The following is a 12,484-nucleotide window of genomic DNA, read 5'->3' on the forward strand; positions in this document are numbered from 1 at the left end:
TTCACCATCTTTACAAGTCAACTGGGTGAAATTCATGTCAGTCCTCTTTATTTGTTTCCCAGCGCTCACATTTAAATGAAATGATTAAAAATACAACGCCTGGAGTCAAGCACACTTTTGTACACAGAATATCATCCTTGCTTTTGAACATTATAGAGAGATGTGTTGTTGTTGAGTTGGAACCGGTCCATCGCTGTCCCTCCCACGTGGTTTCAGAGGCCATGAGTCTCTTAGGAGGAGATTGCCCTTCTCCTACAGAGCAGTGGGTGGATTTGAAACACATACCTTTTGGGATTGCACTGCAGCTTCTTACCACTACGCCATCAGAGAAATACTTGACAACTTCAGTCTTGTGTTCATTTATGATTATACTGTTTAATGGTTCAGTTGTGAGGGGTTTTGTTAATGTCAAGATATAATTTATATTAAAGACTTTGATCAGTATCAGTAAGTGCTTCAAGTTCTCTTCACTTTCAGCAAGACAGGTTTGTGTCATCTGCATATCATAGGTTGTTAATAAGTCTCTTTCCAATCTTGATATAATCTAAGGATATGAGAACACTCTATGTGGAGGGTGTGGACTTAATTTTGCAAAATCCAAGCCAGAGTGAGTATATAATTGAGCTGAAAATTTCACTTGTAGCCATGAGAAAAATCTTCCTGTCATTATGTGTCTGGCTGTCATTAGCTAAAATTTGGTCTGTGGGAAACCTCATGCTATCCACAAGGATCACTCCAATTTGCTTATAATGATCAGCCCCGATTCCCGTGGAAAGGCAGAATTAAAGTTCTCTTACTGAGTTCATTTTTAACACAGAGTCGGTTTGAAATTGAGTGTGGATGTGAAGGACCAAATCAAACTCGAAGAGTTACTGGTTTTCAGGTTTAGGAATAATTTACTGTGTTCGTTATTATTATTATTTTTTTGATCTTAACTATTTAGACAGACCAGTGTATCAGCCTTGTGAATGAGTCTTCTCCCTGTGGCTTAAAATAATGACACCATCAATTTTTGCTCATGAACCTGAAGTTTGATTCATAAGTAGGTGTTGGTGTGAGTAGCTCATCTCTGCCCTACTCCATGCCCTGCTCTGAGGTTGTTGGCATTGTTGTTATGTACCATTGGGTCATAACTGATTTGCTGCTCACCTTCCAGTAGCTTTTTCCTAAGCAGTAAATCTCATGGGAGTTAAGGGGTCATCCTTCCCCCACAGACCATCTGGTGGATTCGAACTGAGTACCTTTGGTTTCGCAGTGTAACTTATTTAAAGGCTGACTTTCTCCCTGTCTTGTGTTTGGTGCTGGCTGAGGCCTTCTGTAGGGCTCTGCCCAGAACACGTCCCTGTAACTTCTTCATGAAGAACAGCTTCATCCCTACATGGTGACGGGATTCCCAGGGCAAATACCCTGAGAGGGAAGGCCAGCTGGAAGCTGTATTGTTTAGCACTGGACGTTATGTCACATCCTGTCTGCCACGTTATCTTCACCTTCTCTCCTTTACTCACAGAGGTCTGTCCACTTTCAAGGGGAGGAGAACTAAGCTTCTGTATCTTAGCAGGGTCTCAAGGAACATGTGGAGTGCAGATATTGCTGTGACCCTCCTGAGCCATCAGGATTTCATGAACAGTGTCGTTGGGGCCCTCTGGAAACTCTATGACCTTTGATAAATGTCGATAGTTGTAGAGGGGCTTCAGGCCTTTTGTTTATAAGGTTGCTATGAGTCGTGCTCAACTTGAAGGCAATCAACAGCAAAAAAAAAGGTTTTCATTTAGAACTCAGTGGTATTTTAATGTTCAATTTCTTGCCTTCCATGTGGGAAACTTAGGTGTGATTCCTGGTGAAGGTGTCGCGTGTGTAGCCACCAGCTATCCACCACTGGAGGCCTATGTGCTGTTATGATGCTGCAAACCAGTCAGAGAAAACACTGGGGGACACCAGGATCTAGTCACATGCTGTCAGGAGTCAGGGGATCAACTCAGTTGTTGTTGGATGCCATCAAGTTGACGACAACTCATAGTGACCCTATGAACAATAGATCTGAACCTTGCCTATTCTGTACCTTTCTAACCACACTTTTGTTCTTTTGGCAATCCAAAATGCAATGGCAAATGAGGGTTTCAGTTCACCTTATCCTCATTGTCTCTTCTCTGTAATTTTTCAATTACTTGTTAAATATCAGAAAGCTGGACAATGACTAAGGATGATGGAAGAATTGATGCCTTTGAGTTGTGGTGTTAGAGGAGAAGACTGAATATCTCATGGACTGCCCAAAGGACAAATACATCTTGGATAAAGTGGAACCACAGTGCTTCTTGGAGGCAAGGATGGTGAAGCTTCTTCTCAGATGCTTTGGGCATGTTATTATGAGGGACTGGTCTTTAGGAAAGGACATCACTCCTGGAAAATTGAGGGTCAGTGAAAGATAGGAAGACCTTCAACAAGATAGATTGACACAGGACTGTAACAATAGACTCAAGTATGTCAGAGATGATGAGGACGGCACAGGAGAGGGCAAGGTTCAGATTCGTTGTTTGTAGGGTCAGTGTGAGCTGAAGTTGATTTGATGGTACCCAATAACAGTAACAATGTTTTTCAGTTCCCACCTGCCACTCAGATTTATTATAGCAGCATTCCACTTGTTATGTGCTGTCAACTCGCCTGGGACTCATAGCAGCCCTATGCATAATAGCTGTGAACCCTGCCCTATCCTGGGCCAGTCTCACTGCCTCCAACACACCTAACCCATTAACCCAGTCACTGCATCAATCCATCTCATCCGGGGACTTCCTCTTCTGCGTGTCCCTCCACCCTCTCAAGCATGATGTCCTTCTCCAAAGACTGGTCCCTCCTGGAAACATACCCAAAGTATGTGAGATGGAATTTCAAAATCCTAGCCTCTAAGGAGCACCTTGGTTTCACCCTTTCCAAGACAGACCTGTTTTGTTCTCTTGGTGGTCCATGGTATGTGCAGTACTCTTCTCCAGAACCCCACCTGCCTTGTACCTAAATGTGTATCAGATATCTCTTGTTGCAGAATAAACCACCCACAACACGTAGTGATATGAAGCAATGATAACAGGGATTCCTCTCATAAATCTGCAAATTGAGCAGGAATTGGTGGAGAAGACACATCTTCTTCACACTGCTTGATGTCGGCTCGGGGAGCTGGAAGATTAGAGACTGCAGCCATCACGAGATTCAATCACTCACACGTCTGGCAACTGATCCTGGCTCTCGGCTGAGACCTTAGCTGAGGCTCTCGGCCAGTAGCTACACATAACTTCTCCATGTGGCTCAGCTCCTGGGCTTCCTCGCAGCATGATGGCTGGATTCCCAGGGCACGTTTCCAGGGGGAGGCAGATGGGAAGCAATCTCATCTCTTATCGCCTGGTCTTATACATCATATGGCGTCCCACCACATTCTATGTTGAGGCAGACACACGGGTCCCTCGGTGACAAAGAGAAGGGAAGTATGCCCTGTTTCTTGGTAGGGACTTCACTGAAGCCTGTCCACCATGGATAAGCCTTCTGGTATTTGAAATACTGGTGGTATAACTTCCAGGAACATGCAAATCACCTCAGTACAGCAAACTGACAGACAAGTACTGTACTCATCAGAGCAAACTACAAACCAAGCAAACATGCAAATTCCATAAAACAAATATGCATGCTATGGCAAGCAGAAAACAAACTGGCCTGGGACAGTGCATCTGCCAACCCAGCAGCAGACTGGGTTTGAGGTGCCTAATCGGGTCAGAGTCTCTGTTCATGGTTCGTGGTGGCTGAAGCCCCTGTATGTGAGCCAGGTCACAGACAGCACCTCTTCTGGATTATAGTTTGGGAACATTTGCTGTCAAGGACTTCTTCAAAGTGCTAGAGTAATAATGTCAGATATGCCCGATCCAAGCCATGGTATTTTCAGTTGCTTTTCATGCATCTGGAAGTTGGACAATGAATAAGGAAAACCAAAGAAGAATCAATCAGCATTTGGGTTGTTACGGAACGGTACAGAATAGCCCACTGACTACCTAAAGAACAAATGAGTCTGTCTTGGAAGACACGCTTGGTGTTATATACTTAGGGCATGTGGTCAGGAGGGACCAGTTCTTGGAAGACATCGTGCTTGGAAAACTGGAAGGGTCAGTGTTAGAGAAGAAGACCCTCAACGAGACAGATTGACACAGTGACTGTTCCAGTGAGCTCAAGTGTATCAGAGGTGATGAGGACAGCACAAAACAGGTTCAGACCCATTGTTCACAGGGTCACTATGAGTTGTTGTCAACTCGATGGCATGTAACAATAACAACAACCACAACTTGTCTCATGTAATCACAGGCAGAAAAGAGAAACCCTGGGAACATCAGATGCTAGAAAATGTGAACTCAAGAGAACTGAAGGCCCATTTGTAACAGAGAATTGCACTTACAGTCTCTGGCCACTGAAGGGACAGGCTGATGGCCGTCATTTAACCTTGACTTATTCCTATCCATCTTAGACTAAGAAATCTTTTTGTGTTTTCCCGTCTACAAAAGGAGGATGTTTTTATTCACTGAACATAATGTTTAAATATTACTGTTCTGGTTAGGTGTTGACCAGTCTCCTATGACTCAGTAACCCTGTGAACAACAGAGCTGGACTTTCCCCTACTCCGCACCAGCCTCATGATCTCCGGTGTACATTGTTACAGTCACTGTGTCGTTCTGCTTTGTTGAGGGTCTTCCTCTCCTTTGCTGCCCCTCTACTTTCCCACAATATGATGTTTGTCTCCCAAGATCTAGCCCCTCCTGGTAACATGCCCAAAGGGTGTGGGATGACACGGCACCTTCCATGCCTCTTAGCAACACCCTGGTTTACACTTCCTCCAAAACGGATCTGTTTGTTCTTTCGGCAGCCTGTGGTATAGTCAGTATTCTTCTCCAACACCGCAGCTCTATCACATTGATTCTTTTTTTATCATCCTTACTCATTGTCCAGCTTTCAGATGCCTAGAAAGGCAATTGACTGCAACCACTGTGGAAGGCGGTATGGCACTTTCTCAAAAAGTTGCAAATAGAGATACCATTTGACCCAGCAATTCCACTACTAGGAATATACCCTAAAGAGACCATAACCGACATCCAAGCAGATATATGCACACCCATGTTTATTGCGCCTTTGTTCACAATAGCAAGGACTTGGAAACAACCTAAGTGCCCATCAACAAACGAATGGATGAGCAAAATGATTTGTGGAAGGTAGTCATGGACTAGCTCAAGAGCGTCCTGCAGTCGAGAAGGTTGTGCCGCATTATTTGCTAAGACCATGTTGAGGGATGTCTTGTTCCACTTGAGGGTAACATTTTGGTTGGTTGTATTGTATTTTTAAAATTATTATTTATTATTATTATTATTAATTTTAATGAATATTTACAGAAATTTTTTATTTCCACTCATTCATTGTTGCACTTTTCTCCCTGCCCAGCCCCCCTCCCAATTCTCTCTTCTCTTTGAGAAGTAAAAGAAAAATTCTTTCATTGTTATACAGTCTCCTCCCCCCCAAGTCCACTCCACTATGCAGCCTTCATTCTGGACCCCTGTCATGATAGTAATACCTAATCATATATCCCTTTAAAATAGTTCTCTCCCTCATCTGTTTCAATGCAGTATACATCATTTATCCCCTCTTTCTCAGTCTCCCCTCAACTCCGATGTCAGTCCCGTTTTACAACAGTGGCACTATGCAGTGTTTGTCCTTTTGTGACTGAGATATTTCACTCAGCATAATGTCCTCCAAAGTCACCCATTTTCAATAATATTTCATGAGTTCTTTGTTTCTCAATGCTGCATAGTGTGAATATATCAGAGCTTCTCTATCCATTTGTTTGTTGATGGGCACTTGGGTTGTTTCCCAACTCTTTGTTATTGTGAACAAAGCCGAAATAAACATAGGTGTGCATGTATCTGTTTGGGTGGCAGTTATGGTTTCTTTAGGGTATAATCCCAGTAGTGGAATTGCTGCGTCAAATAGTGTTTATATTTGCACCTTTTTGAGAAAGCACCATATAGCCTTCTATAGTGGTTGCTCCATTTTACACTCCCACCAACAGTGAATAAGGGTTCCAGTTTCTCCACAACCTCGCCAGCATTGGTTGTTTGCTGTTCTGTTAAATTTTGATATTCTTACTGGGATGAGATGATCTCTCATAGTTGTTTTGATTTGCATCTCTCTTAGAGCTAAAGATTTTGAACATTTCTTCATGTGCTTGTTAGCTATCTGAATGTCTTCTTACGTGAAGTTGTGGTTTATTGTTTTTAATGCTATATCAAACCTATAAGTTTTCCTATTGCTGAAATTCTCTAAATAGCTTTGAGGAAGAAATGAAGGTTCTCTAAGTAGCTTTGAGGAGGAAATGAAGGTTCACTGAGGGGCCCCAGGAAAGCAGAAAATGAATGAGGTGCTGTCCTCTGAGCCTTGGGCTCAACCTGCACAACCTTCTCTGAAGGTGTCGGTTACCTTCAGCTCCTACCTACCCCGCAGAGCAGGGAGCCCACTAAGGTGCCTTACCCTCCTCCGTACAGCCGTGTCTTAGACCAGCCAGAAGCCCCCAGTGGAAACAGACAGCACAAAGTTTCCGTAAGTAAATAATCAGTGGTGTCTACAGAGACCACGAGGCTGTGACCTACATAATAAAAACACCGGTAACTGTCTGTGGTGGTGGTTGTGTATGGTTGAATTGAAATCAGCCCATAACTGGCCCTTGAGCGAGTTTTTAGAGGTAGTAAAACACATAGGAGGAGATTGCCTATCTTCCCCATACACACACACACACACACTCTCCGCAGCACAGCTGGTGGATTAGAACCGAGGGCCTTAGGGTTGGCAGGGCAGTTCCTTACCACTAAGCCACCAGAGCTCCTTCAGTGATTATCTCATCACCTCCTGGTGATCCCACGGGTGTCAGAGAAGAGTTGTGTCCCGTAAGGTTTCCACAGCTGGCCTCTAGAGATAATCTCCCCTCTCTTCTGAATTGCCCCTGGGTGAACTTGAACCTCCAGCCTTTTGAGTAGCCAATTCACATTTTTAACGACTTGCACCACCCAGAGAGTTTACTCTATCTGGAGGCCCAGGCTGAGCTGGCGAGGTTTTGCTGACAGTCCATGGGGTGAGCAGGGAGTGCACGTGGCAGAGGGGCCCCCTTTCCTCCCACTGGGGGCCCTGATTCCTCCAGAAAGAGCTGCCAGTCTGTGGGTGAGGAGAACTGGCTGTTGCTTTTTTGCCTCATCATCCTCTCTCTGAACCACACACTGTCCAAACAGCTGGTGCTTCGGCCAGCATTTGGGAGCCAATGTCTTCAGCCCCTGAGGTGTGTTTTCCTCTGAGGGCTTTAAAATGTAGTAAGAGATGTGCCGAGAGCTTTGTCCTTGCTTTCCCCTTTGTAATATCTGAGTGACTGTGTCAACATGTCCCCGCCTGACTCTCTCCCTGCAGGCTCTTTGGGGGATTGGAGTCCCTGTACAGGGCGGGGAGCTGGGGCTCAGAGCCTTGGAAGCTGTTCTGTCCGGGACCATCATGAGCTGAGTGGGGAAGGGGAGAGAGGGCAGTAAGGGAGTGTGGGGGGCAGGAGAGTGGATTCTGTGTTCATCTGCTCTAGGTTTATCTGGTCTGTGTGTGCGCAGGAGGAAGGACTTGGGACTTTGGGGCCCCTGTGTGCTCAGTGGCCACTGCGTGGCACTGTCGGTTTCTGTCTTGGCCACGTCCAGAATAGGGGATAAGCTGAGAGCTGTTGTCCACACCCTCCCTGTCTCAGCTGTGTCCTTGGACACATGCAGGACATGGCCCAGGGCTCTGCTGCTGTCTCCTCTGGGCGTCCTCTCGCTGCTGTGGAGACGGTTTCCTGAGGTTGGGAGTTCAGAGTTCCATCTCCACGGGGGTCTGGAGGTGAAGACCCTCATCTCCCTCGGTTCTCAGTGGCTGAGGGATCCATGCCAACTGAAGGTGAAGCCTTGAGGGTCAGGCTGTGCTCCACAGGGTATCCAATGCCAGCTTTTTGGAGAGAGTTCACCAGGTCTTTTTTCCAAGGTAGAACTTGGACTGCCAGCCTTTTAGTTAACAGCCCAGCGTGTTACCCACTCATGCCACTTGGGGACTCCACTTCACCCCAACTCACACTCATTGCCTTTGAGTTAGAACCAACTCATAGCTGAGCTTCAAGCAGGGTTTCAGAGGCTGCCAGTCACACTGGAGGAGGTTATTCATCTTTCTGCAGGGGCACAGAACTGGGTACCTTTAGGTTGGCAGCACAGCTCCTTACCCACTAGGCCACCAGAGCTCCTCCTTCACCCCAGCATCCCCATTTCAATACCACAAACAGCAGGCCTTCTCTGCCCCTTGGTAGTGTTGAGCGGTCCCAGAGACACATCAGCCACTCCCACCCAAGACTGTTGCAGGCTTCACGCCCCCTCCAGTCATAATGAACATGTGAGGACCTAGAGCAAAGACCACGCAGGGGTCAGGGCTTGGTGGCCAGCCGCTTTGGTTTTCTCTGTACGCTTCACCAAAGGACTGCTCTGGGAAATCTCGGGCATGCTTTCTCGTTGAGTTAACACGGCTCAAATGAATGTCTCAGCAGAACATCAGGTTATTAAAGTCATGGACTCTTGAGATCTCTAGAGGACTCCTGGCACAGTGGACGCTGAGGATCTGTGGCAATGTACAAAGCTCTGATAGCACTTGGGCAAGCCTCTGTCCTGCTGGGTGGACCCTCTCTGTCCCTGGAGCCCTGCTCTCTTTGCCATGTTTCATGCTCAGGGGCTCTGCCGCCCACCACCCACTTCACTTCATAGACTCACCTATCCTTCAACCACACCAGCTACTCTGAGCAACAAATTCAAACCCTCAGTCATAGGAGGCCTGGTTGGTCCACCTCTTGCACCCTGTTCCGTTTCCGTCCTGTGGTGGCTCTGTGACACTGGTCAGCTGTCCATCTCCTTGTTGCAGATGGAGCCACGGTGGCTCAGAGAAGCTACAGACACTGCAAGGACACAGAGCTGGAGATGGGCAGAGATGGACATAAACCCCAGTGCATCGGACTCCAAAGCCCTAGCTCCCTCTGCTCTGTCCCAGCAGGACCTCTGCTCCCCTCCTGTCTGGGAGAGCTGCCCGCCTGTGACAGGGCTTTTTAGAAAACTAGGCCTGCAGGAATTCTAGGCACCATGACGTGTGGGGGCTGAAAATGTGCTGGAGAGGCTGGTCCTTCTGGGGCAGCCTTCATGCCTCTGCGCTCAGAAACCTCCGTGCTGTGCTCTGGGTCTATTTTTAGCTCCTCTCGGTCTTGCCAGGGGCCCAGGCGTGGCCCGCAGTGCGGGGCAGAGCTGCCAAACACATCCGACTCTACCTATTGAAATGCTGCTGGCATTTGAAATGAGGTGCTTTTCCCCAGTTAATTTTAACCTGTCAGTTTTCATCCTTTCCTTTGAAGCCCAAATAGCAATGTGTCAACTCCCTAAACAAAAAGCCGGGGTTGCCTATCACACCCCCTTGGGGTTAGAGTTGCAAGAGGTGGCACAAGTGGGGAGATGAGGCTTGTGTGCGTCTGTGCGCATGTGGAAAATTCTGTAAATTGTGGGCACCCTTCCAGTGTAAAACAGCGCAGCTATTAAAAAGCCAATGCATGTATCAGTAGGAAAAGGCGTTTTAAATATATTGTAGTGTAAAAAAGAGTTGGTTACAGAACTATATGTTGCATAAGTTATTTTGTATTTAAAATATGTCAGCATTTTTGTTTTATTTTGTTTTTAAAGGCATGTTCAGGAAGGAATATTCAGAAAGAACTGTTGTTTTGTAATTGCTCAATGGTAATTTTGGGGATGATTTTATTTTATCCACTTCTCTGGGGGTCCTCCCCACCTTTTCTCCAAAAATTAAAGAACTTAAGCAGTTTTAAAACAAAACAAGTTAACTGGAAAATATAGAATAAATCTTTGGCTGAATTTCTGTGAACACTAGTCCTTCAAATTAGGCTACAGTGAATTTGCATTTAAATGAATTTGTCTTTGTTTTTTTGTTCATTATTGCACTCCCCCCCAGCCCAACCTGCAATGCACCCCTTGTTCCAGATTGTTCTCGTACTCATAATGCATAATCATATTTTCCTTTCAATTAGTTTCCCCCCTCATCTGTCCTGAAGCAGTGTTCATTTTCTATCCACTCTTTCCCCATTTCTTCCCAACTTCTCAACCCAATTTGTACTATTTTATAATAGTGGTGTTATGCAGTATTTATCCTTTTGTGCTGAGATACTTCACTTAACATAATATCCTCAAGATTCCTCTATGTTATGCAATATTTTACCATTTCATTGTTTTTCTTTTTTTTGTCACTTTTTAATTTCTTCATTTCCTCCCTACCTGACCTGAGAGTTCACTTTTAAAAAAAAAATTCCTTTATTGTTGCACTATTTCCTTTCTACCCTCACCACTCCCCCAGTCTACTTTGCAGTTAAATATATATATTTAACAGTTCTTTCCTTCATCTGTTCCAGTGCAGTGTTCATTATTTATCCCCTCTTTTCCTAGTTTGCCTTAATCACTCATGTCAGTCCTGTTTTATCCTAGTGGTGGTATGCAGTACTTGTCCTTTTGTGATGGAGGCATTTCACTCAGCATAATGTCCTTAAATTTTTCTTTAGGTCTTCCCCCCACCCCTTCATTTTCTTTTCCTGGGTTTTGTTGTGTTTGGTGGTGGTTGGTTGGTTGTTTTAATCCGAAAAATTGCAAGAATGCTACAATCAACAAGATTCCTTCCATCTAGCCTAATCAATCTGTGGCATTTTGGACACAGTTGCCTCCCCCTCCCCCCCGTTGTTTTAATTTTTAATCTCCAAGCACCTAACGTTGTGCTCAGTGAATGGAGGGGGAGTGGTCAGGAAAGCCATTCTGTATGGGGCAAGGAGGGCACACATCACGGGCTGTTGAGGGTCACTATGGCATTGCTGGGGACATGAAGGCAGAGTGGTCCCCCAGACAGAGAAGAGAGAGCGCCAAGGCTTGGAGGAGGTAGCCGCACAGTGCATTCTGGGGGACTGGCCAACATGGGCAGAAGCAGTCAGCAGGAAGCTGAAGGCATAGGAACCCCAAGCAAAGATCTCAGGCATCACCCCTGAAAGTGAGAGTGTGAGAGAAGCCATGGCAGGGAGTGGCATGCTCAGCTTGGCACATTTTAAAGATCTCTCTGCCATCCTAGTTAAAATGGGCTTTAGAGGTACAGGTAGATCAGAGAGGAGGCTGTGGGAGTGGTCTAGGGATAAGGCATCTTGGGGTAGGGGTGACAGGAGAGACAGAGTCCATGGCGGTGGAAGTGACTTCCCAGATGTGGCAAGGTGGAGAAACATCCAGATGCTCGTATAGTTGAGTATTGTCCTTCTGGATGGACATATAGAAGAAAGAGAAGCCAGTGGTGGAGGTGGTTGGGGGGCGGTGTTGCGAAGATATGCTGGCTTCCGTATCTGATGCATTACGGTTGAGTTGTCTTGGAATGGAACAGCAGCCAATGAGTTTAAGTCAGGAGTTCAGGACCAAGGACAGGACTGGAGATGGAAAGTTTGACATCTTGAACATCAACCGCCCTACTTGGCCTGGGGCAGCCATACCTGTTCATACCTAAGTGCCTCATAATGACTAGTAGCTGCTCCTTCTCCTAGCCCAGTGTGGGCATCTATTCTGGAAAGATAGAGAAGTAGCTCTCTGCATTTGCCTGATACTTTTGGCCTGGCCCTCCCCTGTATTGTTGTTGTGTACATTCAAGTCAGAATCAACTCCTAGCTGACCCTCCAGCAGGTTTTCAGAGGCAATAAATTACATGGGAGCAGACTGCCCAGTTTTCTACCACAGAGCAGCTGGTGGATTTGAACTACATGCCTTAGAGATGGCAGCTCAGCTCCTTACCACTAGGTCACCAGAGCTCCCTAGCCCAGCTCTATAGCTTCCATAGATGTGATTAATCACTAAAGGTCTTGATCCTCCATCCTTGGGTATCCTCACACTGTACTTTGCTTGATATTCCCCAAGTAGGTGAGCCCTAAGAAATATTTGTTGCATGGTCAAGTTCTAATCTACTAACAGATAGGAGACTGAGAGATAGGGTGAGAGTTCCCTTTTGGTATCATTCTAGGCAGCTTGGCATTGTTAAGTCCTTTCAAGTCAACTCTGACTCCTGGTGACCTTGTGGACAACAGATCTGAACCCTGCCCTGTCCTGCGCCGCCATCCTCATCATTTCTGATATGCCCACTGTTACAGTCACTCTGTCAACTCATCTTGTTGAAGGTGGTCCTCTCTTTCTCTGACACTCCATCTTTCCCAGCATGATGTCTTCTTTCAAAGACTGGTCCTGGGAGGGACTGTATAACAAGGAAAGAATTTTTCTTTTGCTTTTCAAAGAGAAAAGCAAATTGATGGGAGGGTGGGGTGAGTGGGAAGAAAAGTGCAACAGTGAATGAATGGAAATCC

Source organism: Elephantulus edwardii, unplaced genomic scaffold (genome assembly GCF_000299155.1).
Source record: "Elephantulus edwardii isolate Elephantulus edwardi_28Jun2011 unplaced genomic scaffold, EleEdw1.0 scaffold00011, whole genome shotgun sequence".
Classification (NCBI taxonomy): domain Eukaryota; kingdom Metazoa; phylum Chordata; class Mammalia; order Macroscelidea; family Macroscelididae; genus Elephantulus; species Elephantulus edwardii.